The sequence below is a fragment of the Megascapheus bottae genome, chromosome 20 (assembly GCF_031878675.1).
Source record: "Megascapheus bottae isolate mThoBot1 chromosome 20, mThoBot2.hap1, whole genome shotgun sequence".
Taxonomy (NCBI): domain Eukaryota; kingdom Metazoa; phylum Chordata; class Mammalia; order Rodentia; family Geomyidae; genus Megascapheus; species Megascapheus bottae.
Window position 1 is genome coordinate 28,999,196 of NC_143528.1, and position 19,106 is coordinate 29,018,301.

Sequence of the window (19,106 nt, forward strand, 5' to 3'; positions counted from 1 at the left end):
TTATTAATTCTTTCTCTATATTCCTTTCATGGGAAGTATAGAAAATTATGAGTAAGTCCCTTGAAATAAAAAATATTCCTTGAGGTTTTTTTCTGTTTTTTTTTTCATAAGCTTTGAATGGTTGTAAAACTATATGCTGTATATCAGCTTTCTGTTCAGAAAATGGGATACCCTTTCTGCCCTCTTTCTTGTACAGAAAAAAAGGACTGGTAGATTCAAAAGTGAAGTCATATACACTATGAAAATTCATCTCAAAAATGTACCCAAGGGTCATAAACCTCTTGTGGCATAAATGACAATATAAAGAGTGCAATTTAACAGATCTGAGACCTATAAAAAATTCCTCTTCAAAAGGAGCTCCCAAACATTACAGAAGATAGGCCAGATTTAATTGGCAAGTGCTTAGGGCTTCTCTGTGAGATACTCTTTCCTTCAGATCTGAAAAGAAGTGGGAGCATTTGTAAGAAACCCCTTTGAAAAATAAGGTGTTCCGATTAGGCAGCAAAACTATTGAATGGGGTTTTCTTTGTTAGGCCTTGATAGCTCATAAAGGGTTCAAAAAATGATTTCACAAAGCAGGTGACCTGACAGAATGTCCCTAGGAGTGAGATCAGGACACAGCAAGAGAGGAGAGACTCTCAAAAGAGAAAGAAGCAGTCATTCAAGAGAATAAGAGCTTCAGAGAACTAGAAGAGTTCTTAAAGTGAGTTTATGCTGACAAAACAAAAGTAGACAAAGATATTTAAGATGGACTGGAGGGGTTTATTTTTAGCATTAAAGATAAAAGGAAGTCTATGTGTAGACATGTATCTAAAGAGGGGATTCTTACTTAAAAACATTTCTAATCCTTTTTTAAATGGAATTATTTAACAAGTCTGTCTTCAGTTTCAGTCTTGTATGGATGTCCAATTTTCTGAACACCATTTATTTATTTTTGGCTTCTTTGTCAAAATTCAGATGGCTGTAGGTTGTATCGGTTGTTTTCTGGGTTTTCTAGTCTGTTCCATTAGCCTTCAGGTCTGTTTATATGCCAGAAACAAACTGCTGCATATGTGTATGTGTGTGTACTCATATACATATGTATTATATATGTGTCAGTGTAGTAGATATATGATGTATGAATTTATTTAATTATAGAATTTATATGAAGGAATTTTATTCATTCATCAGGAAGAATGTCATTTGTCATCTGCAGAAAAATGGATGGGCATGGAAACATTTTCCATTGAAGTAAGTTAGGCTGAGACAAAGCTCATATGCTTTCTCTCAGAAGTCAGATCTAAAATATAAGCATGTATGGAAACACATATAGGGCCCTATGCATATATACATGATGAAACCATCTGAGGTATGGTATACACAGGGGTGGACTTGCATAAAGTACTTCCTTTGAACAATAAACCAACCATTTAACTGAAAGAAAAGTAAGCATTAAAGGAGGAGAGGGGTAGGCAACACAGTCATATTACTGAATATACATGTGTGAAGATGAAACTGAGACACTTGAGGGGGTGGGAGGGGCTGGTGTAGAAGGGAGGATGACGATGGAAGGGTGACACTGATAAGAGGCATTGTGCACGTAAATTGAAATGCTGACTGGAAACTCCTTAATGCAACTATATTTACAACTATATGTATTTGGAGAAAGATAAAGAGACAGAGGACAGAAAGACAGACATACAAATAGACAGATAAATAGACAGACAGACGCATACTGGTAGGTTGTCAAAGTCTGAAAGTAAGACAAATCTACTTTGGGACAAAAGAATGAGAAAATAGGCAGGATACAGCCAGTAGATTCTAAGACTGCCATAGTTTATATGTTATATATAGTCTCCAGGGATATCAGTAATTTATATTTTATTTTATATCTTAATGTATTCTTTCTCCCCTCCCCCTTCCCCAGAGAGAATGGCCTTAAACAGCTTACTGTCAAATATTCTATATAGTTGCATAGAAACAGAAAAAAGTAACTAAAGATCAAGTTGTTACACACTTTGGTGAAATAAGGTTAAAAAAATTAACCTACGACTACCTCCACAGCAGAATTCAGGAGGTCTATATCACTTACATCAATTAGAAGTGGCAGTCTCTATTTAGAGAAGCGGGAAGAAATAAAGTATAACTGATGGTCCTACCTTCCTAAGGGAATGAGCTCCAGTCCTCTGATGGAGGCATCTGCCTTGCTGCCTGATTTAAGGTGGCACACATATTACAGAGAAAAGCTCTCTTCATTTCCACACTATCGTCTTTTAAATACTCAGGGTTAATTTATTTGTTGTCGTCTCCACTTACTTTAAAAATTCCTTTTTAGTCAGGTCTAATAGCACAGACTTGTTACCCTAGCATTTGAAAGGCAGAGATTGGAAGATGGATGATGAGTCTGAGGCCAGCCACATGGCGAGACTCTTTCTATCTCTGTCTCGTCTGTTTCTCTCTCTCTCTATGTGTGTGTGTGTGTGTGTGTGTGTGTGTGTGTGTGTGCCTCTCTCTTTGTCTCTGTCTCTCTCATACACACACACACACACACGCACGCACGCACGCACGCACGCACGCGCACACACACACATATCAAAAACAAAGTAAAAAAGGAAAGATAAGAAAACTTCTTTACAACCCCAAAGTATTCAATGAAGTTCCCTAAACTACTGACTGAAAAATATCTCTAACTCAGTGCAGGGTTATCAGGTAACTGCAACTGCCTTTATTCTATTCTCCCCAGGGAGGTCTTGATATCTAGGGCCTAAGGGCTTTGAGTCCCAGGGAGAGCACTTCAATTATTCATGCTCTGGTAATGCTTCTCAGCAGGGTTACTAGACGTAGGTATTGAATCACCTTTCTTAAATAGAACAGATAAACAAGGCCTGATGGTTAGAAAGGACAGCTCAAGTGGAAGCTGCTGTTTATCAGCTTATAATTTAATTTCTTGAGTCCATTTTCTGTGTTTTGATTTGTTCCTTTTAGAGTCTTATCTGGAGTAAATGCTTAATTTATGTTGACCTTTGATAACTGTGTTGGACTTACTGATTCATACATACATTATACATATATATATATATATATATACAATCATCATTTGACATTTATATGGAAAGCCAACATACTTACAAATTTTTGAAATTAAGCCCAAACATAGTGAAATTTTAGCCAAAAGTTAGTTCACAGAATAAAATATGGAAATCCACTGTCTTTTGAAGAGAAACAGTGAGGGACCAGAAATTAACACATCCTTTTTTTTCTAAAATAGACTAATTTCCTTTCTATTCACATGCTGTGCTTCCTTTAATGTGCATGAAGATTAGACTACTGAGCATAGGAATTAAAAACATATCCCTGAACACACAAGATATTTCCAGCCTCATATCTGAGGATTCTGAAGACTTTTGGCCATTGATGTCTTTCGCCATTTAATTAGATTTCAGCCCAGAGATTTGCAAGCTCCCTGTATGTCGAATAGTAAGTAGCCGTATCTGTATAGCGCATTACACGTTTCATACATATGAAAGGCATTTATCTCATTATGATTGAGCCACTGAAGTAGAGAAACCCATTCTTATATTGTCCTTTCATTTTCATCATTTGCAAAATGAGGATTATGGAGTAATATGTGATAGCTACCTCAAATGGATACAGTAAAGTTCAAAAAAGATAACCCATATAGAGCATTTAGCAATATGTCCCAGAATATATTAAGTGCTCAGCAAGTGTCACAGGGATTACCAATATTATTATCAGAGTTTCTAATAATCCTTCCATCCAATCAAGACATGCAATCCATTATTTTCCTACTTCCTAATGTATGTTTAGTCATCATCTATCCAGTATAAATTTTAGAAGCCATAATTATGGTGTTATTCCCCAGATTCCTTTACCTTCTATTGATAACTTAGATGCACGAGTTGTTAACCTAACTTTCATGTGTTCGGCATGATTCCACCAGTGGAGTTTAATGTGCATGAAAACATACACCAAAAGCACTCCGACTCACCTCACTCTAAATTAAATTCAGCAATTTGCTTTGGAAGTGCTGGAGTTTGAACTTAGAGCCTCATGCTGGCAAGGCAGACCTTCTATCACTGAGCCACACTTCCAGCCTAGTGCCTACAAAGCTTAAGTAGGGACCTAATGACAAACCCTGTGACATACCCTGCTACATGTTCCAAGTCACTTCACTGGTCATCCAGCACAGACAAGTTTGCAACCTGCACTGGAAATTCTTACAGTTCCTATTCAGAATTTTGTTTTCATATCTTTTTCCAGTGAGTTTTCTGATGCTATTTGATGTGATTCCTACTTCAGCACCCAAATCTGCCCTCCCTTGCCTTGCTCCTTTCTCCCACTTTAATCTCCTTTAAGCTTGCCTATTAGTGGATATATCTGTTCCTTGTGGGAAAAAGTCAGAAACCCACTTGAAAGAGCTGCTGTGGTGAGGGCTCCCCTTCAATATTCAGACCCAGCCATAAGAATCTTCACTCCTTCACCCCTAACAAATGAAGTGTGGCCACTTGGTAGGCCACTTCTGCATTTGGTTCCTTCTTTTCTACTCATCCCCAAATTAAACTGTCTCCTTATCAGTAATCCCCATGTTACCTACATAAAATGAGTAATAAAATCAGAGGGGAAGGACAAGGATGAAATCCTTAATAACTTCTAAGGGTTTACAGAGCTAACCAAAGAAATCACCTCATTACGTTATGGCTTTGGTAAATATCAGCTACATATTGAAACTATGGAACCTATAGCTAACTGCTACTTTTCCATTGCATTGGTATTTTAGGACAAAATAGCTTGATCTCTTCTAGTCACAGCTACATTAACAAATGGAAATATTTTACCTTGTTAAAATTGTCTTTTAAATGTCCATGTTAGATATGAATATACTTGTCTCTTAAAATAAAATAGTACTCTCTTCTTCACTTATCACCATCAATCTTGCTCTACTTTTTCCTATTTCTTTGCAAACAGTCATTATAAATCTGGTATTTTTCCATATATATAATTTTTGTTCTCAACTTTTCTTAAGATCTGAGTAATTGAGTGAAGTAATGAACCTTCTATCTGGCAAATATAATGTAACCCTTCTATTAATTATAATATAAACAAGAAAAGCCTTTAAAAATAAAATAAAATAAACAAAAAAAGATCTGAGTAATTGAATTAGTAATTAAATTTTTTATTGAATTAAACAAGTATTGACTCCCAATAATAAAGATCATATGTTATGAAAAAGACAGTGGGGGCCTGGGTTGTGACTGAAGCATGTATGAAGTCCTGAGTTCAAACCTGCCTGATAAATAAGATAAATACAAGTGTGTTCTCTACAAACAAATATTAACTACTGAAAGAGTATTACCTTTATCAATTCACAGAAGTTTTAAAAGGTATAATGTCTCATAAACTCATTTGATAAGAGGAAAAAATTAGTTTCCTGAAACTCAGATTTAAAAAGAAAATCCCTCAGGTTGTAAAATGATTCAATTTACCATTGCATTGCAGAATCAAATATGTACTTTCAAGTAAGACATTCATATAATAAATTTGCAGATAAAAAGCATTGATACATAACACAGTACTATTTAACATGCTTATAGCCCATTTTAAAGCCACTTCTATAAAGAGACTGACAATAAATAATATCTGCAGAAATCTCTGTCTTCATTATAGAAATTTGGGGGAAATATTGTAAGTTTTATTGTCATGGTGTATCATATTCTGTAGGCTACTAGTAGCAAGACCATTAATAAAAGGATATTAAAACATGAGAAAGGCTATCAATGGTTGTGAAGTAATGCACCTTCTATCTGGTGAATATAATGTAACCCTTCTATTAATTACAATAAAAATATATGAAAAACGGATAGTAAAGTCTTAATTCTGTCCCTTGATAGTGTGTGCTTCTGTGAATTCTGCACAAGATTAAAAAATTTCTTAGCTAAGACTACTGGGTTGAAATCCCATGCCACTAGATTATACTTATATGAGATTCAACAATTTATTTACTGCCTATCTGCTTCAGGTCCTATTGTTAACTTGATGATCACAATGTCCATAAACTTAGGTGACAGAATTCAATGAAAATAAAATAAATTGATAATTGGCAAATATCTACAACAGTCTTCGACATATAGTAAAAGCTGCTCAGATGTCATTCATTATTATAATAACTATCAATCCTGTGTTATTATACTGTTGTTACAAATAAGTATCTATGAAAGAAAAGAATGCTTTTAGAAATACAAGTATCCGGGGCTGGGAGTTTGGCCTAATGGTTAAGGTGCTTGCCTAGCATGCATGAGGACCCGGGTTTGATTCCTCGGTACCACATACATAGAAAAAAGCCGGAAGTGGTGCTGAGGCTCAAGTGGTAGAGCTCTAGCCTTGAGAAAGTCCAAGGACAGTGCTCAGGCCCTGAGCTCAAGCCCAGGACTGGCAAAAAAAAAAAAAAAAGAAATACAAGTATCCAAAAAGAAAAACTTCTCATTTCAACTTTTACAATTTGGCACAATATAATCAGCAAGTTTAATACTCAAAAGTTTTCATTATAGCATCTTCATTATGTTTTCCTAATAGAGAACCATACCTTTTAAACTATGATTAGTAGCAAAGATCCCATGTTATGTTCTAAGATGTTTGTCACACTCTTCTTGGCTTCAACTCTCATCTAAAACTCCAAGAGAAAACACCTCTTCCTTATAAGCATGCTGAGCATCAGGCATTAAAGTAAAATTCCCCAGAAAGAAAATTCAATAACAGATTCTGTAACTAGGACATTATTATAATAAAATTATTGACCAAATGTCTTAGTCTCTCAAGATTTCTCAAGAACTATTCTACAATGTTAGTACTAAGCACACAGGATAAGTCTCTTGCTGTGAAAAAAATATGCTCCTCTGAGAGATAGGGTTCCATTACACAGGGATGATGTCTTTTTCTATTCACTACTTTATTCCCCCTGTTCAATTCAGCACCTGAAAGTGATCTGAGTTCAATATCAGTTCTGAATAAATAAAGGAGCTCTCGGTGTGGTGCTGTGCCTGTTCATCGCTCTCTACTATAGATTATCTATCTCAATATAACCGTTCCACCACATGCCTTCTTACTCTGGCACCTACTGGTTAAAATCAGGAAGAAACGGACCAAGCAAAAACAAATTTGAGTCCCAAACTAATCAGAATATTCCACACAATCACTAAAGGGCAGATAGCAAAGCTAGAAGAGAGTGTCAACAAAGATTCTGAGAAAGGGGGAAACTTGTAAGTATGAGAGAATGAAACAAACAAACAAAAAAACCCTCAGAAATACTGTGACAGCATGGGATAAACCATAGGGGGAGAAAAGAAAGAAAAAAGAAAGAACTTTGCATAGTACATTAAAAAGAGCAACCACAAAAAAAAATTCCCATGAAAAGGAGAGAAGAATGTGAACTGTAGGCTCTCCAGAAGAAAAGAGAGAAATTTTAGAGACAGACCAGAGGGACCCAACTTAATTGCGCACTGTGAACTAACTTGAGAATGTTAGTGCTGTGTTAAGCTTTACTGAAGTCTTTATTGTAAACATCTATAATGTTTTGGGTTTTTTTCTGTGAATAAGTGATGTAGCATACGAGGCCATTCTGGTCTCTGCATTACATCAGCCACTTCCTTAAGCCAGACAAAATCAGGCAAAAACTATCAGCAAAACAAGCTCCTTGGCCAACAAGGAAGCAGATTGCATTTGAGACTGCCTAGCTACTTTGATATTGTTTGTTTGCTTGCTTGTTTGTTTTGTGTCTCACCTCTCATGGCCTTTTGGCTCAAGACTGGTACTCTACCACTTGAGCTACCCTCCCAATTAATCAGCTTTTTGCTGAATAATTGAGGATAAGACCAATCTATGAGATTGGTCTGCCTAGGCTCTGAACTCTGATCCTCTAGTCTCAGCCTCCTTAATCGCTGGGATTGACATAAACCAGAATTATCTGACATTGGAAACCTTTTGATCATACTGAGAACATTCCAGCGGCAGGGGCTGCTGCCCCCGTAGCCAAGACTCCTGTTCCTGGAGGCCTTGTTCTGCTCATAACTACTCAGACAATCTGAATTACTCCCATACAACTCCCATTAACCTTGGAAGGTAGCTTCTTGCACAAGATGATGATTCAGCAACTCTTAATGCTCAGTAATTGAGCCAGAAAGGCAATGGTTTATGAAACTGAGTTCTGTGCTGGTGCAAATGTAGTCCTTCCTTTCCGCATGCCACATGTATCTCTCTCTCTTTCTCCCTCTCTCTCTCTCTCTCTCTCTCTCTCTCTCTCTCTCTCTCTCTCTCTCTCTCTCTCTCTCTCTCTCTCTCTCACACGCACACACACACACACACACACACACACACACACACACACACACCTGATAGCTATATAAAGAGGCTGTTCAGAAAAAAGCAGAAATATTCTCTACCACCTGAGCATCAAGAGGGGCCCCAGAGAGAGCGCCAATGGACGGGAAGCCAAAGCAGTAGAAATGAAGGCTAGTGGAAGTATAAAGAAGGCTAACGAAGGCAGAGAGCCAAGACTGCCAAGTTGTGGAAAGTCGTGGGTGAGAGACTGCAGGTCGCAGTCCCTGAAAATATTAGGGAACTAGTAAGCCTTGACAGTAGAGGTCCCAACACCCAGGAGATTCTCAGGGTCTTAGAGAGAAGGAACACTAGCTGGAGCTCACTGCTGCCACCTGCTGCTTAGATCCAAGGATCTCATCAGCTTCTAACTGCTGGGCCGTTGGTAAATCAGTAAGAACTCAGATCAGTAAACCTCTAATCTGAACACTTGGTACAGTTTCCCAGCTTCCGATGCCTGGATCCAAAAGTGCAAAGTCCAGAGGCTGGAGCTCTAAGTCTCTAACAGTCTCACCCCAAAAGCCTTTGACAACTAAAGGTGCAGGACTGCCAATAGTAGGAAAGCTTCTGTATTCATAATTCCAATCCAAGAAGACCAAAAGGATCACTGAAGTATCTTTTTTTTTTTACTTTCTTTCCAAAATTGAGTCCACAAGCAACTTAGAATGACCCTATTTTTCCATGCTGGAGTGGCTACGTGTTTGAAGGATGGTTAGGACCCCTAGATTTAGATGAGGTAGATGCTAGCCAGCCTTCATGGGACAATAAGTGTAATTCTGGAAAACTAGAAAGCCATACATTCCAAGCAAAATTCCACAGCCATTTCTGCTACTTTTTAAATCACACTAGTCTCTTTGAGTGACAAATTACAGTATCATATGCCTTTATAGAAATATTAAGTTCCATATAATTCTTTCAAATTTTTATTATTGGAAAGTTACATAAGACACCTAATGACTGTTCAAAAGAGAAATGTACACATTACTTGATTTATGTAATTCTATTTTTATCAATAAAACTTCCTTTCCCTATTAACCTTTATCTTCTATTACTCTATCTCTTCTATTCCCTTACCAGATTTTTCACACTTTCAGTAAATCCCCAAGCTGAAACAAAACAATTAGTGAAATGGATATTCTTTCACTAGCCATTCCCTTTTGTTTTTGTTTGGTTTTTGATGTTGCTGGGGTTAGAACACAGAGCCTCATACCGACTAGGTAAAGCAATCTATTCCTCAAAGCTACATCTTCAGTCCTTGACTGTAGTTTGTGACATACTGGGTAGGATTCTCCTGTTTATACTCATGTCAGTCTGGACCATAATCCTGCTATTTACTCTTCCTCTCTACCTAGGATGTGAGGCACATTCCACCACACCAGTTGTTTTTTTATTAAAGAATTAACATTGATTTTTACATCATATTTCAAATGACATGTTTAACAAAAAAGTATTCAAGAAGGGAATCTCTATATACAATCACTGGCACTCACATTTTAGAACATAATCAAAATTAGGCTGAGGGTTTGTATGTTATAGATACATATTAATCTAGGTAGTAAAACATTATGTCTACAGGATCATAAGTTTTTATCTCTATGTAGTTGTATTTGTATTTCCAGTGCCATGTCCATAGCATCAGGTATGCAACTTTTGAGTCCTCGCTCTCGTCACACCCAAGTTTTAATAAGAAGGAATCTTGTAAACTTTTTGCTGGGACTAGCCTTGAACCCCACAATCTTCCCATTCTTCACCGCCTAAGTAATTCCTAGGATTACAGATGTGAATCACCACAGCTAGCTTAATACAGTTTTGTTTTCATATCTATATTATTTTCAGAAGGTTCAAAGTGGAGAAGTGAGGCTTATGACTCACTCTGACTCATTCTGCCCACAAGTGTTCTACATTTTAGACTCTTTCACAGTTTCTAATATCTTGCCCAATTATATTTGATGATTGATTGTCTTCTGCCTAATATCTTGAAAACCTAATTTTATTGACTTTATTTGGTTAATATTTTATTTGGGTACATTTTCCTACAGTTGCATCAGTATATTTATATCTCTCTATACCAACAAATTAGTCACTAACTTGAAAGACATTTATATTCAATGAAAATAATATATTCTGTCACCTAAGTCTTTAATACAACAAATAGAATGATATCACCATGAAAACTTGTGCTGAATTTTAGTTACTCTTTTATATTTTAAATCATTTAGAAACACCTTTTATGTTAGATTTTCCTGTCATTCCCTTCTACTTTAAGAGCACTTGGTTTGAAACCACATTTCTACAATGTTCAGATAAACACCCTGTAAGATAAAACCTTGAGCCTCAATAAGGTGAAATCATATTACTTTTTTGTACCTTCTCTCTTATCTTCTAGCGCAATCATTTCATATGAAAGCCAGTTCAAGTTGACAGAACCTGTCAGCTTGGATGGGTTATTGCAAAAATAATACGTAATGCTCTGCTAGGTTTTACAAGCTGCTTTTACTCTTGTTTCAGCTTCCTTAACCCTTAAGGCAGGCTCTGCATTTGCCCCTTCTTAGTCATTAGGAATTAGCTTCATCATTAGGAAGTTTGGAAAATGAATGGCTAGATCCCATTAGTGACCACACATCATTTCTTTAAGTGTGCAAAGACACCTGCACAACCCCGTGTTTACAAGACTAGAGCTGATTTGTGGTTACAGGTTACAGACAGCCTATCACGAAGCAGGGCCTACCTGGTCACCCACAGCAAGCAGAATATTAGTGACCTTCCAGGTGTGGCCAAAAGTTTTTAAACATTTTCAGTCTTTTCCTTGTTACCAAGCAAAAGCTTCAAAACAGACGTGGAATAGAGAGGTTATATTTACATGGTCAGGTAATATGTCCAGTTCCTTTCACACTGTGTCATTTGTTTCCTCATTCTCCCCAAGTTCCTCCCTCTCATCTTCACCTATGAGTTGTATACCTTGATTTCATCAATGTCCAGTGAGCTCCACGGCTGCACTTTTTCACCCTTTTTCTTTCAATTCTGTGCCCTCCCGAAAATACACGCGTGAATATACCATATATAAGATAAAGAAGACAGAATCATCAGAAAAGTCTTTTAAAGTCTTTTGTATCTTTATCTTAGGAATTCATTCATTTCAGTATGTATATTATTTTATATAAATATGAAGAGGTGCTTAGGCCTTGATTAGGAGAAAATCACAAAGGTGCAAAAGCTTTTCTTTTTAGCACTACTTGTAAGCCTTTCTCTTAGCTTATCTTTGGGATTAGCACTTTTTTAGCGTGTGCCTTTATTCCATATATAAAGCTCCTTCTCCATTTCAGTGTGTCCACAAAGCTGTTCAAAGGAGTTCATTAAACCTCTGGAAGCAGAAAGTGCCAAATTTCTCTCAAAAATAATGGTGAACTAGAAGTAAGGTGCTTAAATGCCAAGTGCCACCATTTGTTTTTCCAGATGGTGTCTTTTGCTTACCTCCAAGAAATCTTTGCTTGCTATGGGCAAATATTATAGGCTACCAAATTCACACACTCAGCTGGACAATTATTTTTATTTTTTATTGTCCAGGTAATGTATAGAGGGGTTACAGATACATTCGCCAGATAGTAGGTGCATTACTTTTCACACATGGATACCTTTTCTCATGTTTTTGTCCCCATTTCCCTCTTCCCACCCCCTCCCAATCATTTTGTTTTCCCCCTTCCCTTTCCTATTTCAAATGAACATATGCAATATCCCAGGTAACAGAGTCAGATACAGTAACAATATGAGATTAATCAAAGGGCAACAAAGGAGAAGAGAAATAACATGGTACATTAAGAACAATAATCACAAAAGATAAAGCTGGACAGTTTTGAAGTTTAAATAATCACAAAATTACAATATGTTCATTGTCCCAGCTAGTTTATGTGTCTGCCACCAAAGTATCATATAGGAATTGTATAAAAATAAGAAGCACTGCACTGCATAAGTTTATAAAAGTTGGTACAACCAAACATTGTGTTATGTTGTAATGCCAGTTTACCCAAGATTCAGATAATTTCTTAAACACTGTCAGCTATCTCCCTTCACCTGCTGAGGCGAACATGGCACTGCACATGTTAACTAGAAGTTTTTCTGACTTACACAACAAAGGAAATTAGTTTCATACAATGAAGGAAATTAGTTTCTTCCAAAGCTATTAGTCCAGAAGTAGTATTTCTCAAGGTGATACTGCCTTCCTTCTTCAGCAGCATTTGATGAAGATCTTTTTGTATATTTGCAGTAGGTCTAAAATAAACTGTGACTGCAATTTTTTTAATGTAAACCATGCAACTTCTTTTTGTTAAAATTGTGTAGGGTAAGTTAAACTTAAATTGCATTCAATTAAACAATATAAACGTTATTTTTGTTGCCAGTCCTGGGGCTTGAACTCAGGGGTTGGGCACTGACCTTAAGTTTTCTTAAGGTTAGCAACTCTACCACTTAAAGCATGGCACTACTTCCAGTTTTTTCTGCACATGTGGTGCTGAGGAATTGAACCCAGAGCTTCGTGCATGCTAGGCAAGCACTCTACCCCTAGGCCAAACTCCTGGCCCTATGAGTGTATTTCTGTAAGTATACTTATGGTGAAAACAGTTTTAAAACATACCACACATATGCAAGAGTTTTATCTTTTCTAAAAGAAGGGGGACTGAAAAAAATCACAATCTCTCTTGTTAAAACAGCCTAAGAATCACTATTTTTGTAAATTAGTAAACATTTACCTAACATATAACTGATTACCATGAAAGCCCATTTTAATTGTTCCTAAAGCAGATCCTCTAAGCTGTGTTGGCTTTTTAAATAAATACAATGTGCCAAATAGTGACCAAAGGGAATATATTGCTGATATTGATATTAAAGATGGCTCTTTTGATTTCAATAAGTTAGAGTGAAAATTAGTCTATAACAAAGCAAAGACATGCTATTTATCTTGTACACAATTCCCTTGCCCATTTGCCTGGCTAAACAAAGGTTGAGACAGTACACACACTCACACACACACACACATACACACATTCACATACACACACATATTTACATACATCTCATATCTGAAGACAAATTAAAATGAAAAGGGAGACCACTGGAAATGTTTTAATGGGAGCAATTTTTATTTAATTTACATTTGTTCTGAAAACTTATGTGTATTTTCTACTTAATCTATGACCTTAAACTGAATAGTCAAATCAGCAATATTAGCAATGTGTTCCTCACTAAAATGCATATTCCCATACCTTGTAAATTTGGATAGCAGATAAATATCTCTAATTAAAAATATTCCAAACTTTCTAATTTTCCTGTTACTTTGGGAAGAGAGGTGAAAATTAGTGGGTAGTTTTGGTCTATTTTCTAAAACCTTCCTTAATTGTTACTTTTACAAAAATGGGAAAATTTTGTTGATAATCTCTTCATGAATTTTAATATGAAATGAAAAGAAATTCCTATGGTTATGGATCTTTGGTTACATGCTTTTTTGTTTGTTTGTTGTTAGTTCTTTGTCTTTTCTCTTTTTAACTTGAACCATTTAATGAGGCGATCCTGACCAGGAAAGTCACATGACTTTTTTTTTTTCTGCCAGTTGTGGAGCTTGAACTCAGGGCCTGAGTACTGTCCTTGGACTTTTCTCAAGGCTAGCGCTCTACCACTTGAGCCACAGCACCACTTCCAGCTTTTTTTTCTATGTATGTGGTACTGAGGAATCAAACCCGGGTCTTTGTGCATGCTAGGCAAGCACTCTACCACTAGGCCAAACTCCCGGCCCTCACGTGACTTTGATGACCTTGGTACAGGTGTTATGCCAGATATCACTCTTCACTCCCTCTAACGCTTTGCACTTGGAATGCTGTTGGATTTACTTATATGATTCATATTTATAAAGAAAAGTAAAATACCCTTAGAATTTGTTTCAATTCTTTTTGCATAAATAAGAATAAAGTGACACATGCAGTGATAACAAATCATTATGGCTCTTTAACAATTCTGTGAAGGTTCAAAACTCTACAGATTTTCCTACAACATAACTATATGAATGTCTTCTTTTTTCTATTTCTTCTCAAATTTTTGTGCAATACTAACCATTTTCATGAATCGTTAGCAAATGCTAGCAGCTGTTCTTCAAGTATAAAGGAATGTACAAAGCCATCAGTCCAGCATTTAAGATCTTCATCTGAATTTCTTCCACATTTCTTCTTTTTTCTGTCCTCACTAGCATTTTGCTTATAGGCAATTTTAGGCTTCAAGTTCTACTGAACAGGATCTACACTCTATGCTTTAAACTAATTAGTTTTCCTTTCTTTCCTTTCATCTTTTTTTGATATTAAAGAAATGATTAAAGTTAATGATATGACTGACAGTTTGTAGATGCAGCATTAGAAAGCTTCCTGCAGGCTGGCAGATGAACAGTTAGTTACTCATTTGTAATGCCTTCATTAGGCAAGCAGGAATAAAAAAATATCCTTAAAAATGTAAGTAAGGATCTCCACACACCGAAAAGAATGCATTTCCTCAAGCTTAAAGCCTAAGTTCACTCAGCATTCTAAGTCTAAAAAGTTGATTCTGATTCCCTGGACACAGAGTTCTAAAAGAGATTTAAGGAGAAGATTAAAGTCAATCCTTCTGATTCATACAGTGCAATTTCCCTCTTCCCCGCCATGTGTACTCTTCCTTCCACCATTGCTTCCTCATTAGCTACTCTACTGCAAACCAAGAGTAGAGACATGGAAATAGTACATGCAGGCAGCCAAGGAAAGTTTGCCAAGACACAAACACAAATGTGGCCACGCACATATACTGAGTTGAACTGTGGCTATTAAATATAACCAGCCACACACCTGCAATCTTAGCTATGCAGGAGACCGAGACAAAGTCAGCTTGATAAGAAAGTCCCAAGAGACACTCATCTCCAATTAACTACCCGAAAACAGGAAGTAGGGCTGTGGCTCAGTGAGGTAGAGCAGTACCCTTGAGCAGAAGAGCTCAAAAACACTATCTAGCTCCACAGTTCAAGGCGCACAGCCCCCGCCCCCCAAAAACAACAACAACAACAAAATGTTCACATCATAACCCCTGGAATCTCTCAAGCTGAGTTTAGTTTAGTAGTATCTCTACAACATGAACATTAAAGACCTCAAGAGGAGATCTTTTTATAAATCAATTTAAGATAACAGTGGCTCACTGTAAAACTATCTACTCAGGCAACTGAGACCCAGAGGCTTACTGTCTGAAGTTAGAATAAGCAGCAAAGCTTTGAGATAGAGCACTCCATCTCCAAAGAACCAGCAACAAGCAGAGTCAGGGGCCTGACTCAAGTAGTAAAGTGTAAGCAAGATAAGAGAACACCAGGCACTGAGTTCAAAGCCCTAGTTCTGAAAAAAAAATCAATCTAATGTAAACTTTCCTAAAAATTCCTTGAAAAGGTTCCATTTGCACACAAGTTCCATTGAAAAGGTTCCATTTACACACAACAAATCCAGGTTAACCTGAATCTGTTGTAATAAATGTTTCAGGTGATTGCAAGATGGTCATTGGATAGCAATGCCCAAATAAATATCTCGAAGGTAGAAAATAATGGCTAACCACTCATGATCTTGTGCAAGGAATGAATTTAAACTTACCCAAAAAATGTGTAGATCAGAAAAGCTGAAATAAAAAGTAGGAAGGAGGGTTTGGTCAAAAGTACAATCAAAACTAATTATAGTGGGATAAAATTTTCTTTTCTATCAGATCTTTGAATGCCAACATGTACCTGGTTTTGTCCCAAAGGTTATGCAGAGTTACAACAAAGATGTCAAATTCTGGATGTTTTAACCATTTTTAAGTGATTAGATAGCATTTTTCCAGCCCCCTACATCAACTATCCTGTCCTTTATACTCAAAATTCTGCAAAATGTGTCATCTGCCAAGCAGCTTTGCTCAAGAGTTAACAGTTTAAGAAGAATCTCAGAAGTAAAAAGATACCTGCTGCTCATTTCACTAAAATCTTCTAATATTTCCCTCATTATCTGAGCATGGCATTTATCATAGAGAGGGTCAGAGGTTGTCCCATTGAGAATTTTCACAGGAGATAATCAACTACGTTACACTAATCACAAAGGAGGTCTAGAATTACTCTGTTAAGTGTTCTCATGGGACAGGAAAGAAAGAAAGAAAGAAAGAGAAGGGAAGAGAGAAAGTGGAAAATGGGGCATCTAGTGACCTTGAATGGAAAAAAAATAGCATAGGCCACACAACTCCTGCCCAAGGGAAGAGACAGAAACCTTGAGACATCAATGACATGATGATAACCCAAGATGCAATAGGAAAGAAAACATACTGGAGTCTGAGAGAAAACAAATAGGAATCCCTCTTCTTATGTTTTTTCTGCATTTTCTGGCATCAGCCTTTTTGGTGAAACTGACTGCTAAGAATTCGGTGATATTTGTTCATCAGGGATTGATGCTGTAGGATATTTCAACCAACTCTAAAACAAAAATGCTTATGCTACCAGGGTCTATTCCCCATTGTTATCACAAAGATTTGCTACATATAGTAAACTCTATTGAGAGAGCTTGCCCTCTTCTTCACTTCTATTTCATTTGTCAACACATAAATTGATCCATTACCAGTGGATTGAAAAAAACAGAATTGTTACTTTGTGTATGTGCCCCAAGTACTTGTGTCTGACTGCAAACGCTCACTGTGTTGTTTAAGATTGTCCTGCCACTTGGAAAAGGGACGAGGGCAGCACTCCACAGGCAAAATTCAATTCTCCTCTTACGAAGTTGTGTTGTTTGGCTGATTATTGTACATTGAGAGTTAATGTTCTCAGTCTTTGAAAGAAAGCTGGTTATGTCTATCTCTGCGATTTGATTTCGTTTGGAAGATAAGAAGTCAAGAGTTCCCTTTGACTTTATATGTGCAGTCAAACCTCAACCAAAACAAATAAACAACAAAAGATCTATGCTATGATTTTATCAATACAATATGCACAATGACAAGCAAAGAATAAATATGACTATCACCATATTAATTCATATTATATTTTTAATTATTTTTCATGTACCACTTATAAAGTTCTTTTATAAGACTTTAGTCTGTACTTTGGGGAAAATGATCATTTTTTGGTTTAGTTTCAGGTTCAAAGCCCTATTTCATAATCATCATGGTGTGTGTACCTCTAATCACCTCATATCAGGTGAGTGATCACTCTCCTTTTCTGAACATCCCGTCCAGAACTTTCCTGCACTTCATATCTTTCCAGCACATAAACCACCATCTGCCTTCTCCCTGGTGTTGACAGAACAGAAATGGGAGACTGCGAAAATGATTTGTAACTTGTGTTTGATGAAACGTAAAGTCTGCCTTCTTGGCAAATTTTCAACCACAGCTTCTGACTAATACAATCTGATTTTCCAATGTCTCATGCATACCCTAGATTTTCAATGCTTTCAAAATGTTTAGTTCTTATTTCTGTGTCTAGCTTCTCTTTCTAGTCTGATCCATCTAGTAAAATGGCTACTCTTCTTGCTAATAAACCTTAATTCATATCAAAACAAACAACAGTGTGTCTAGTTCGTTTTTCTGTTTGAAACTTTTGATCTGAAATGCAGACATTTCAAGTAATCCCAATGGGAGAAACAGTGTTTAATTGATCATAATGATATTTATATCTACAATCTATATTTTTATGTAAGTAGGAGTAAAACTATCTTATCTCCAACATAATCCTATACTGTGATATTTAGTAGTTATATTTCAACCTTAAACTGGGTCCTTTTTATATCATGAAAAAAATCATAAGTCAGGAGACACAATTAAAATCAAGATGAAGAAAGCAACAGAAGTATTCATGGTGGTAGCATACCTTTCAATACATAGAACTAAACTAAATACAAGAAAACTAGAAATCTTTTTGCCATGCGGCACAATATACAAAAGCTAATTGTGTATGTTAGTTAAACCTAATGGAGACCCAATTTTTCCTATACCCAGATTTATCCATTCCAATATCAATTGTCAGCATCTCTACCTCACACAAGAGAAAACTGTCATGTGGTGTGTTCAGTGAATATTTCTAACATCATCGTGAATGTCAACATCAATCTAAGCCTGCAAAATCTCTTGAAAAATTAAATTTGATGCCTTGAAGTCCTGACTTCCAATATCACTATATTTGGAAGGAAATTATCAAAAAGACTTCTTAAAAGTGGAATTGCTGAATGAATAAAACTAATTGTTCTGCATATGGGATTGTGAGTAAACAGCTTGTCTTTTGTTATTAATATTTAATTTTATTGGTGACTAAAGTGACAGATGCTTTGTCAGTGAGAGGACTTCACCATACTATTTGTCAATATGCAAATAACCATTCTCATTCTGACAAGAGCACCACAATTTTAATTTTATAATTAGTCTCTTCTTATTTGCATACATTGAGTTGTGCTATAAAACAGAACATGGGAGAGATGCTAATTCTCCTTCATGAAAGACATTTTTAATACTTATATCTGAAGTATCAACATGGTCCATAGTGTTTTATATACTAGAGACTATGTATATAAACTTGTCCATCAGAACCGCAATCAATTATATCAATTATGTGTTTAAAGACTTATCAGATATAATTTTTTTATGTTTATACAAATAAAGTACTTTCAAGTACTGAAATGAGATCCACTTAAATTTAAAACCCTTGTCTGTCCTAAGTGGGCTCTGAGATTTGGGGTACTTCAATTGACTCC

General features: G+C 36.3%; 2 long non-coding RNA genes across 2 annotated transcripts in view; one reads left to right on the forward strand and one right to left on the reverse strand.

Annotated features, from left to right (window-relative positions):
* LOC150049321 (uncharacterized) overlaps nt 1–19,106 on the reverse strand; it is a 196,010-nt gene that overhangs the window by 745 nt on the left and 176,159 nt on the right. The gene's annotated exons all lie outside the window — the stretch shown is intronic.
* LOC150049322 (uncharacterized) lies at nt 615–18,608 on the forward strand. The gene is made up of 3 exons (XR_016538980.1): nt 615–703; nt 17,496–17,560; nt 18,358–18,608. It is a non-coding gene; the product is annotated as an uncharacterized LOC150049322 (long non-coding RNA).